At 38.7% G+C, this 13,258-nt stretch overlaps 1 protein-coding gene across 9 annotated transcripts in view; it reads right to left on the bottom strand.

Moving 5' to 3' along the window:
• The window catches only part of MTUS2 (microtubule associated scaffold protein 2), a 531,311-nt gene that overhangs the window by 413,974 nt on the left and 104,079 nt on the right, over positions 1–13,258 (bottom strand). The window contains exon 2 of one of the 9 annotated variants that reach the window (XM_059903314.1): positions 8,909–9,042. The exons of the other annotated variants lie outside the window; for them this stretch is intronic. The gene's annotated coding sequence lies outside the window, so the exon portion shown is untranslated. The remainder of the gene's footprint in view (positions 1–8,908; positions 9,043–13,258) is intronic. 9 annotated transcript variants of the gene reach the window in all.

Below are 13,258 nucleotides of genomic sequence, written 5' to 3'. Positions count from 1 at the left end.
GACACCCCAAAACACACCACCAGACACGGAACTGCCCACCAGAAAGACAAGATCCAGCCTCATCCACCAGAACACAGGCACTAGTCTCCTCCACCAGGAAGCCTACACAACTCACTGAACCAGCCTTACCCACTGGGTGCAGACACCAAAAACAATGGGAATTACGAACCTGCAGCCTGCGAAAAGGAGACCCCAAACACAGTAAGTTAAGCAAAATGAGAAGACAGAGAAACACACAGCAGATGAAGGAGCAAGGTAAAAACCCACCAGACCTAACAAATGAAGAGGAAATAGGCAGTCTGCCTGAAAAAGAATTCAGAGTAATGATAGTAAGATGATCCAAAATCTTGGAAATAGAATGGAGAATATACAAGAAACGTTTAACAAGGACCTAGAAGAACTAAAGAGCAAACAAACAGTGACAAACAACACAATAAATGAAATTAAAAATTTTCTAGAAGGGATCAATAGCAGAATAACTGAGGCAGAAAAATCTCAGAGACCTCTGGGACAACATTAAACGCACCAACATTCGAATTATAGGGGTCCCAGAAGAAGAAGAGAAAAAGAAAGAGACTGAGAAAATATTTGAAGAGATTATAGTAGAAAACTTCCCTAATATGGGAAAGGAAATAGTTAATCAAGTCCAGGAAGCACAGAGAGTCCCATACAGAATAAATCCAAGGAGAAACACGCCAAGACACATATTAATCAAACTATCAAAAATTAAATACAAAGAAAAAATATTAAAAGCAGCAAAGGAAAAACAACAAATAACATACAAGGGAATCCCCATAACGTTAACAGCTGATCTTTCAGCAGAAACTCTGCAAGCCAGAAGGGAGTGGGAGGACATATTGAAAGTGATGAAGGGGAAAAACCTACAGCCAAGATTACTCTACCCAGCAAGGATCTCATTCAGATTTGATGGAGAAAATAAAACCTTTACAGACAAGCAAAAGCTAAGAGAATTCAGCACCACCAAACCAGCTTTACAACAAATGCTAAAGGAAATTCTCTAGGCAGGAAACACAAGAGAAGGAAAAGACCTACAATAACAAACCCAAAACAATTAAGAATGGTAATAGGAACTTACATATCGATAATTACCTTAAATGTAAATGGATTAAATGCTCCCACCAAAAGACATAGACTGGCTGAATGGATACAAAAACAAGACCCGTATATATGCTGTCTACAAGAGACCCACTTCAGACCCAAGGACACATACAGACTGAAAGTGAGGGGATGCAAAAAGATATTCCATGCAAATGGAAATCAAAAGAAAGCAGGAGTAGCAATTCTCATATCAGACAAAATAGACTTTAAAACAAAGACTATTACAAGACACAAAGAAGGACACTAATAATGATCAAGAGATCAATCCAAGAAGAAGATATAAAAATTGTAAATATTTATGCTCCCAACATAGGAGCACCTCAATACATAAGGCAAATACTAACAGCCATAAAAGGGGAAATCAACAATAACACAATCATAGTAGGGGACTTTAACACCCCACTTTCACCAATGAACAGATCATCGAAAATGAAAATAAATAAGGAAACACAAGCTTTAAGTGATACATTAAACAAGATGGACTTAATTGATATTTACAGGACATTCCATCCAAAAACAACAGAATACACTTTCTTCTCAAGTGCTCATGGAACATTCTCCAGGATAGATCATATCTTGGGTCACAAATCAAGCCTTGGTAAATTTAAGAATACTGAATTCATATCAAGTATCTTTTCCGACCACAATGCTATAAGACTAGATATCAATTACAGGAAAAAAATCGGTAAAAAATACAAACACATGGAGGCTAAACAATATACTACTTAATAACCAAGAGATAACTGAAGAAATCAAAGAGGAAATCAAAAACTACCTAGAAACAAATGACAATGAAAACAAGACGACCCAAAACCTATGGGATGCAGCAAAAGCAGTTCTAAGAGGGAAGTTTATAGCAATACAAACTTACCTTAAGAAACAAGAAACATCTCAAATAAACAACCTAACCTTACACCTAAAGCATTACAGAAAGAAGAACAAAAAAACTCCAAAGTTAGCAGAAGGAAAGAAATCATGAAGATCAGATTAGAAATAAATGAAAAAGAAATGAAGGAAACTATAGCAAAGATCAATAAAACTAAAAGCTGGTTCTTTGAGAAGATAAACAAAATTGATAAACCATTAGCCAGACTCAACAAGAAAAAAAGGGAGAAGACTCAAATCAATAGAATTAGAAATGAAAAAGGAGAAGTAACAACTGACACTGCAGAAATACAAAGGATCATAAGAGATTATTACAAGCAACTGTATGCCAATAAAATGGACAACCTGGAAGAAACGGACAAATTCTTAGAGATGCACAACCTTCCGAGACTGAATCAAGAAGAAATAGAAAATATGAACAGACCAATCACAAGCACTGAAATTGAAACTGTGATTAAAAATCTTCCAACAAACAAAACCCCAGGACCAGATGGCTTCACAGGCGAATTCTATCAAACATTTAGAGAGGAGCTAACAACTATACTTCTCAAACTCTTCCAAAATATAGCAGAGGGAGGAACACTCCCAAACTCATTTGACGAGGCCACCATCACCCTGATACCAAAACCAGACAAAGATGTGAAAAAGAAAGAAAACTACAGGCCAATATCACTGATGAACATAGATGCAAAAATCCTCAACAAAATACTAGCAAACAGAACCCAACAGCACATTAAAAGGATCATACACCATGATCAAATGGGGTTTATCCCAGGGATGCAAGGAATCTTCAATATACGCAAATCAATCAGTGTGATACACCATATTAACAAATTGAAGGAGAAAAACCATATGATCATCTCAATAGATGCAGAGAAAGCTTTCGACAAAATTCAACACCCATTTATGATAAAAACCCTCCAGAAAGTAGGCATAGAGGGAATTTACCTCAACATAATAAAGGCCATAGATGACAAACCCACAGCCAACATCATCCTCAATGGTGAAAAACTGAAACCATTTCCACTAAGATCAGGAACAAGACAAGGTTGCCCACTCTCACCACTATTATTCAACATAGTTTTGGAAGTTTTAGCCGCAGCAATCACAGAAGAAAAAGAAAGAAAAGGAATCCAAATTGGAAAAGAAGAAGTAAAGCTGTCACTGTTTGCAGATGACATGGTACTACACATAGAGAATCCTAAAGATGCTACCAGAAAACTACTAGAGCTAATCAATGAATGTGGTAAAGTAGCAGGATACAAAATTAATGCACAGAAATCTCTTGCATTCCTATACACTAATGATGAAAAAATCTGAAAGAGAAATTAAGAAAACACTCCCATTTACCACTGCAACAAAAAGAATAAAATATCTAGCAATAAACCTACCTAAGGAGACAAAAGACCTGTATGCAGAAAATTATAAGACACTGATGAAAGAAATTAAAAATGATACAAATAGATGGAGAGATATACCATGTTCTTGGATTAGAAGAATCAACATTGTGAAAATGACTATACTACCCAAAACAATCTACAGATTCAATGCAATCCCTATCAAACTACCACTGGCATTTTTTACAGAACTAGAACAAAACATTTCACAATTTGTATGGAAACACAAAAGACCCCGAATAGCCAAAGCAATCTTGAGAAAGAAAAACGGAGCTGGAGGAATCAGGCTCCCTGACTTCAGACTGTACTACAAAGCTACAGTAATCAAGACAGTATGGTACTGGCACAAAAACAGAAATATAGATCAATGGAACAGGATAGAAAGCCCAGAAATAAACCCACACCCATATGGTCACCTTATCTTTGATAAAGGAGGCAGGAATATACAGTGGAGAAAAGACAGCCTCTTCAATAAGTGGTGCTGGGAAAATCAGACAGCTACATGTAAAAGAATGAAATTAGAACACTCCCTAACACCATACACAAAAATAAACTCAAAATGGATTAAAGACCCAAATGTAAGGTCAGAAACTATTAAACTCTTAGAGGAAAACATAGGCAGAACACTCCATGACATAAATCACAGCAAGATCCTTTTTGACCCACATCCTAGAGAAATGGAAATAAAAACACAAATAAACAAATGGGACCTAATGAAACTTAAAAGCTTTTGCACAGCAAAGGAAACCACAAACAAGATGAAAAGACAACCTTCAGAATGGGAGAAAATATTTGCAAACGAAGCAATGGACAAAGGATTAATCTCCAAGATTTACAAGCAGCTCATGCAGCTCAATATCAAAAAAACAAACAACCCAATCCAAAAATGGGCAGAAGACCTAAATAGACATTTCTCCAAAGAAGATATACAGATTGCCAACAAACCTATGAAAGAATGCTCAACATCAGTAATCATTAGAGAAATGCAAATCAAAACTACAATGAGATATCATCTCACACCAGTCAGAATGGCCATCATCAAAAAACCTACAAACAATAAATGCTGGAGAAGGTGTGGAGAAAAGGGAACCCTCTTGCACTGTTGGTGGGAATGTAAATTGATACAGCCACTATGGAGAACAGTATGGAGGTTCCTTAAAATACTAAAAATAGAACTACCATAGGACCCAGCAATCCCACTACTGGGCATATACCCTGAGAAAGCCATAATTCAAAAAGAGTCATGTACCAAAATGTTCATTGCAGCTCTATTTACAATAGCCAGGACATGGAAGCAACCTAAGTGTCCATCAACAGATGAATGGATAAAGAAGATGGGGCACATATATACAATGGAATATTACTCAGCCATAAAAAGAAATGAAATTGAGTTATTTGTAGTCAGGTGGGTGGACCTAGAGACTGTCATACAGAGTGAAGTAAGTCAGAAAGAGAAAAACAAATACCGTATGCTAACACATATATATGGAATCTTAAAAAAAAAAAAAAAAAAAGGTCATGAAGAACCTAGGGGCAAGACGGATATAAAGATGCAAGCCTACTAGAGAATGGACTTGAGGATATGGGGAGGGGGAAGGGTAAGCTGGGACAAAGTGAGAGAATGGCATGGACATATATACACTACCAAATGTAAAATAGATAGCTAGTGGGAAGCAGCCGCATAGCACAGGGAGATCAGCTAGGTGCTTTGGGACCACCTAGAGGGGTGGGATAGGGAGGGTGGGAGGGAGAGAGACGCAAGTGGGAAGAGATATGGGGATATATGTATATGTATAACTGATTCACTTTGTTATAAAGCAGAAACTAACACACCATTGTAAAGCAATTATACTCCAATAAAGATGTTAAAAAATAAAATAAAATAAAATAAAGCATTTAGTGATTGGGAATGAAAAAAAAAAGGAAGAAAATTTTGACATAGTCTGCAACATGGATGAACCTTGAGGACATTATACTAAGTTAAATAAGCCAGGTATTGAAAGGCAAATACTGTATGATTTCACTTGTATGAGATGTCTAGATTAGCCACATTCATAGAGACAGAAAATAGAATGGTGGTTGCCAGAGGCTGGAGGGAGGGGGAAATGGAGTGCTGTTGTCTAATGGGGATAGAGTTTCAGCTTTGCAAGATGAAAAGAGTTCTAGAGATTGGTTGCATGACAATGTGAATGTACTTAACACTACTGAACAGTGCACTTAAAAATGGTCAAGATGGTAAATTTTATGTTATGTGTATTTTACCACAATTTAAAAATTTTAAAACATTAAGAGAATGGGATATTGTAATTAAAAGATAACAAGGTAAGTGAGGTATTGGTTAGAAGTTGGGCTAGAAACTGAGAGAGGCTGGGAAAACCCAAAAGCACACGAAAATCCAGGGCCCCCAGGCAGGAGAGTAGGTCCCATTTGGAATAACCGAGATGCACATTAAACTGATGCCCAAATCGTATGCAACAGAAAAACATTCCTGCTGCTCAATGTCAAAGCCTGGTCATACTCAGGGGATGGGAGAAGGGACGTCAATATTCCATCCTGGGGAACGCCAGCCTTCCCATAAAATAGGGAGAAGAGCCCTGTCCTATGCAGCAAAGATTGAAAAACAAGTTGTTTGCGTCATTTTTAAAAAAAGTTTGAACACACATATCCTACTACCTTGTTGGGAAAATTAATAAAGTAGTCTTGTTCAGGCTTCAGAGGCAGACGCAGGCCTCTGCCCGACCTGTGACCTTGCCTGGACTGCACGCCTGCTTGCACACCTAACGATTGCTGCTAGCAAGTCAAGCGGCACTTACCATAAGAAAGGGAGTGGGTCTTGGAATTTCCTGAGCCCTGGGGACCTGGCTAGTGCCCCAGGGTCTGGAAAATCTTGTGACTCACCTGGTGAAATTAACAGCATTGTTACAATTGAACCAGAGCTGCATTTTTGCACGCAAACTGATAATATCAGTTTGCAGCCTGGAATAATAAACGGAAGCCCCCAGGACTCCATTCTGAAATCTCACCTGTGGGGTGGACGCACCGCCCAGGACCCTTCCCAACTGGGGCTCCAGCGTGCTGTTACTAGGGACTTCCCAGCTGCTGTTTGGATCCGGAAGTAGGGGTCAGCCCAGTTCGGTGATGTATACCTTGTTACGTTTCTGTAATAATCTTATTCCTTTCCTTCTAATGATTGTATATTAAAATTAAGTTAAACCACCTTTCATTAAAGAGTTGATTAAAGCTGTTTGTGTGAGATGAGTGCTTATTTTGCCAGCTAATCCAACAATCCTTAAAACCGAAAGCAAGCTTTCAGCAAAACATACCTACACATGTTCTCTTTTATATGCTTTAAAATATACATATAACCTATAAGGTGAAAGAAAAATGAAGCTCAGAGATATTAAGTGACTTCCAAGATTTACAAGCTGGTCGCCCAACGGGGTAGTGGGGAGGAGATCCACCCCCCCACCAACCTGTACTCAGGACCTGCACTGAGTTTGTGATGTAAAAGCTCCAGCTGGGGCAGTGGACAGTGGCATCTGTTATAATATAGAGTCAAGCGCAGGCCCAGGAAAAGTTGGTCCCTTTCCTCCCCGCCACACCTGTGAAGCGAGCAATGGCTGACATTATCACAGTGGAAGCTACGTGTCTACCATGGTGCTCTGAAATAAGTTGCCAACAAAGTCATAAAGCCTCCTCTGACATTTAAACAGATGGGAAGCAGCAATTTTATGAGATTATAGAAATAAGCAATCTTGAGATGAGGAAAAAATCTTAGGAACCAATAAGACTAATTTCTCACCTAACAGAGGAATCCCACCCAAAGATTCTCTGGCAGGTAGGAACACTTCTAATTGTAGGGAATGTCACTACCTAACAAGACAAGCCCATTCTATTTTGAACAGCCCTAAAGAATTATGAAATGCCTTCCTATACAGAACCAAAAACTGCCTCCCTGTAACTTCTCCCTCTTGACCTGAGCCTTATCTTCTTAAAATAGAGAGATGATTTCAAATGATTTAGGAAACTGATGATCATTTGAAAACACTCCTACCCACCATGCAGTAACACATTACTTGCTTAGAGGTAAACGTAAGCCACACAAGCCAGTAAGTAAACAGTTGTTTAGCGAGTCCTTGGGCACAAATTTCCAGCTCTGAAAAAGCTTAAATCCTGGACAACAGGGCAACAGTACAATTATTTTGTTAAAGAAAATTAGTTAACATCATGCTCAATAATTTTGATTGCATAAATATGCTGTGAAAATGATCTGTCATCTTTGAACAAGAAAAAGATGGCCTGTAAATTCTGTTTGAATGTCTAAAGAAAATTTCCCTCCACGCATAAACAATGTACTTAAAACTAACTGTAGTCTCAACCAACCCACGGAAATTTAGAGTTACCAAGGATCATAAATTGTCCCTATCTCCCATTACCCTACACAAATTAATATTCGAAAGTTGTCTTTAAATCCTGTGTAAAAATTTAACCATGTGGCCAATACATGGCATTTGCTAAAAAAAAAAAAAAAAAAAAGTAATAGGTTCTAGTTCTTTCTTGAAAAAACAGTGGCATACGTACAATTATTTATTATTTTCCATTCTCTGATGAAAGATACAAAAAGTAAAATTAAACAAAAAACTGACTTCTCATCTTTTCCTTAAATAGAACATTTAAACTGTCAATTAACTAACAGTGGCAAGACCCAGGAGGTGGTGGTGATACTAGTGCTGCGGCACCAGATTCTTTACATGTGAAGAATATACTTTGAAAATGTTTTTAAGTAGGAGGCTGCTTGAGGTCCACAAGAAGAGCTCACTCATAACTTGTTTCCATCAACAGTCACAAACAGTTTTTTGCAAAGCCCAAAAGATCTCTTGTAACTTTGGTAGATACTTGGAAGACTCCTTTTCTAAGTGAATAAATCACTCACAAACACACTGGATGTTAACTTTTGTGGTATTTCATCAAAATAAAATTATAAAATTACATGGACAGAATTTTTTCCTCCACAGTACCTTCTATAAAATCAACACTAGCCCATGCATCCCAAAGCAACAGTCTGGCCCCTGATCCTGAATTCAGTTCAGGATATATAACCATCAATAAGCAGCTACCAAGCAGAGCGCCAGGACTTTGAAAGCATCCCTGGCTTTCGAGAAGCAGACATTCCTTTCAGCCATATTCCTTAATGCCCAAAACATAAAATTTCAGTGAAATTTTAATTAACAAATTCAAGGCTCAATTAGGATGCTCACGTAAAGTAATATAAAACCTTATGTAAGCCACAGTAATGAGAGTGAACTCAATCACAATAAAGAAACATTTAGTTAAATAAAAATATTTTTATTATTGCCTATTCAGAGATGTATATAAGTGGCAAACGCAATTAAATATCCCCATAAAATGAAAACTAACTGTAAACAGCCCCAGCATACTTCTTTGCTTAACATCCTGTAGCTCCAATTAATTTTATTCCCCCAAATAGTCGCTCACAACCTACTCACATAAATTTTTCTCCATCTCAGAAGAAGTCGGCTCCTTTGGCTGTATCAGCATCCCAGGCAAAAAGGACCATGCGAGTCATAGTTGCCCAAGGGCTTCAGTTTTGGACACTGGATACGTGGCTTCATCCAGGGGCCTGTTAGAAGTGCAGACTCTTAGACTCTACCCCAGACCTGATGAATCAGACCCTACATTTCCACAAGCTCCCCAAGTGATTTCCAAGCATATTACAGCTGGGGCAGCACTGCTACAGACCAACCATGGGGTCTCAAAAGGTGGTCCCAGGACCAGCAGCATCATGAAATGGGAAATGCAAGTTCTCGATCCCCACATGCAACTCAATATAAAAAAAAAAAAAACACCCAATCAAAAAATGGACAGAAGACCTGAACAGACATTTTTCCAAAGAACACATACAGATGGCCAACAGGCATATGAAAAGACTCTCAACATCCTTAATTATTAGAGAAATGCAGATCCAAACAACAAGATTATCACCTCACACTTGTCAGAATGGCTATCATCAAAACATGTACAAATAATAAATTCTGGAGAGGATGTGGAGAAAAGAGAACCCTTGCACACTGTTGGTGGGAATGTTGGTGCAGCCACTGTGGAAAATAGTATGAGGTTCCCCTAAAAGCTAAAAATAGGACTACTACATGACCCAGCGATTCCACTCTGGGTATATATCCAAAGAAAATGAAAATACTAAGTCAAAAAGATGCATGCACCTTGTGTTTATAGCAGCATTATTTACAACACCCAAAACATAGAAGCAATCCAGGTGCCCATCAACAGACAAATGGAAAAGGAAGATGTGGTATATATATATATATATATATATATATATATATATATATATATATATATATATATATATATATATATATATATACACACACACACACACACACACACACACACACACACACACAATGGAATACTACTCAGCCTTACGAAAGAATGAAATACTACCATTTGCAGCAACATGGACAGACCTAAAGAATATTATGCTTAGTGAAATAAAGCAGACAAATACTGTATGAAATCACTTACATGTGGAGTCTAAAAATAATACAAATGAATGTATATGCAAAACGGAACAGACTCACAGATACAGAAAACTCAGTAGTGGTTACCAAAGGGGGAGAGGGAAGGGTGGAGGGACAAGTTGGGGGTATGGGATTAACAGATACAAACTACTATGTATAAAATAGATAAGCAACAAGGATATATTGTACAGCACAGGGAATTATAGCCATTATCTTACAATTATGTAACAATGGAGTATAAGCTGCAAAAATACTGAATCACTAATGCTGTACACCTGAAACTAATATAATATTGTGAATCAACTATACTTCAATTTAAAAAAAAAAAAACCCCTGGAGGTGGGGTCCAGCAATTCATGTTTTTACAAGCCCTCCAGGTGAAGGACCAGATAGTAAATTTAGTCTTTGTGGCCATATGGTCTCTGTCGCAAGCACTAAATCACGCAGCCGTAGCACTAAAGCAGCCGTGTACAAAACATAAACAAATGAGCTTGGCTGTGTTCCAATAAATCTTTACTTAACGGACTCTGGAATTTGAATTGTATATAATTTTCATGTGTCATGAAATATTCTTCTCTTGATTTTTAAAAATCATTTAAAAATGTAAAACCATTCTGAGCTCACGGTCCATACAAAGCCAAGTGGTGACCGAAACTGACCCGTGGGCTCTAGTTCACCAGCCCCTGCTTTAGAGGTGAGATGATTCTCCCCAGTTGCCACTGCCCTCCTTTCCTGGCCCACAGGGGTCCTTAAGGTCACGCCCCCAGGATCGATGCAAATCAGAGCACTAAAGCAACCTAGCCTCTCAGCAAAACAGCAACGTTTCAAACACATCCTATAATTTTGTAGAAACAGCCTTGCTGAGGAGGGGATAGCAATTCCCATACTAATAACGCTCAGGAAATAAAGTAAGATTCTGCTGAGAAAGTATAATAAGACTTGTGAGCTTTTTAAAACTTAAATATAAATGTTCAAGGGAGGGAGAAAAGCAAATGAAGCAATCCAAAGGTGTCCGCGATCGGGAGTCCAGCCCATCTTTCTAATCTTACTGATCTTATCTACTACCTCTTCCTAAAACCCCCTGTGCCCCAAATGAATGCAACCGCTCTCTGTTCCCAAACTCCCACCTGAGGATGCCCACAGATCTCTCCCACTCTCTCCGCATTAGGAAGGCGCTGCTCCCCCAGCCCCATGTGTCCAAAACCTGCTCATTCCTTGCTGTCTGGCACAAACACAAGTCCTCCAAGGAGCACCCCCAATCCTCCAGCTACAATGAATCCCTCTGCAGTCTGTCCTTGTGTTTCTATTCTCCTGATTATCACATTCTATTCCTTATTTGTAGATTTTTTTTATACCCTGCACTAAATTATAAGCTTCTTGAGCATAGGAGTATCTCACTCATATTTCTTCAACACATTTAGTCCCCTAGCACAGGGACACAGTAATGGTGACTTGCGTATTTTCTGAAATGATTTTTATTTCGTGAAAACAATATAAAATTACTATAGAAACAGCAGCAGCAGCTACCATTATTGACACTTCAGTTATCGTCAACCTTATAACAAAACTTCCTTTCAGGTAGGAATCCTTGTGGCTCACGGGACCCACATCCCGCTTGGGTGATTCTTGGCACTCAGGAAAGGACACTGAACTTTGGTAAGATCTCGCCACAGCCTTCAAGGGAAAATGCAGAGGGATCATTCTTTGATACAGTGTGGGTTAGAGACCATCTTCTTCCACAAATCCTTGCGTTAATCCCAACTCAACCCAACCATTGTGCAGTGGATGGAGAGGCAAAGACATCGTATGTGGGAAATCCAGCTACTTTCATCAGGTCCAGATAAGCATGGACTTTATGAAGACTTTTCATAATCTCAGAATGCAGTGATGGAATGAAGTGACAATAACGTACAGAAAACACAAAGTAAAAAACAAAAAAAAATTATTAATTCCGACTGGTGGCTAATCGAAGAGCCATGATTTGTTAGGGCATTAGTATTTCCTAGGTCCTAGCTGAAAAAGAAGGAAGGGAGCGAGGGAGGGAGAAGGGAGGGAAGGAGAAGGGAGGGAAGGAGGGAGAGAGAGAGGGAGGGAGGGAAGGCGGGAGGGAGGGAGGGAGGGAGGAAGGAAGAAAGGAAGGAAGGAAGGGAGGGAGGAAGAGTGAGGGAGGGAGGTTGGTTAACTAAGGCTAAGGGTAAAATGACAGGCTTGAATATCAAGAAGGTATCTTAATTTACCTTGAGACCCACTTTGCAAAGTTCATAAGTAAGTTACACAATGACTCAATACAAGAGCAGCAAAGTGGATATTCAGGCAGGAGGAGAGGCAATCAGTCACGCGAGGCACATGGCAAATGCAGCCCCGATGGGAAGGAGAAATTCAGTAAGGGCAGTAATATAAGTGAGAGTAGCCCGAAACTTTCTAAACAAGAGGGAAATGAGCAGCCTGATCTATGAAAACAAGTGTTTTCTTCAGCGGAGCTGATTCAAATAGGCATGGAGTTCCTTTTCCATTGCCTCCTATAAAAAACCACATAACCCATGAGCAGACAGCAATAGGAAAAATATATATGGCAAAACTCATAGGCTGGCCTCAGGACAGAACTTAAGGGGAAATGATTACCTGTATGAATAAAATGGCTTGTGCAGTTTTCATTATAGTTGTATATTCGTAATGCACTTATAACTAATAACTAACTAAAATAAATAAATATGTTCCTCAGTGGGGCAATTTTAAACACAGTTATATTGCAGTCTTTATAACCATGAATAATCATGGACAGATGGATGGCCATTATTATTAGAGTGATTCTGTTTGTTTTCATTTTATAGAAAACCCTGAGGAATAGGCTGGGAGAACTCTGACAAATCTGAGACACATGGTGGATTGAAAAGGGGCTTACTCTCTATGGGGGATGCTTCTTACGCCCTATAAGCCTGGGTTTCCTCATGTAAAATGTAGTTAATATTAACACCTACCTCACAGGTATGTCGTAAGCACCAAATGAGATGAGAGATGACAAAGGTGCCTTGGAATGGTAAAGCTCTCTACAAAGAGAGGCGTTTCCACGTGGGAATAGTTCACATGGACTGAATGAAGGGCAACAATTTAAAACTGTTGACTAATTTCTGTAAATGCTATTCCATTTAAACTAAGTGATAATATCTGAATTTCGAATTGTTTGAGAAAATTGCTGATTATTCTTTACAGCAACCTCCCCAAAACTGAAACATTTTCTGGTTACATAAATGATCCGCCTAAAGGCAAAATGCCAGAACATGAGACGCAGCAGGTGAT

This window comes from Balaenoptera ricei, chromosome 18 (genome assembly GCF_028023285.1).
Source record: "Balaenoptera ricei isolate mBalRic1 chromosome 18, mBalRic1.hap2, whole genome shotgun sequence".
Lineage (NCBI taxonomy): Eukaryota > Metazoa > Chordata > Mammalia > Artiodactyla > Balaenopteridae > Balaenoptera > Balaenoptera ricei.
Note: the sequence above shows the minus strand (reverse complement) of the source record. Positions and strands in the feature narration are given on the sequence as shown.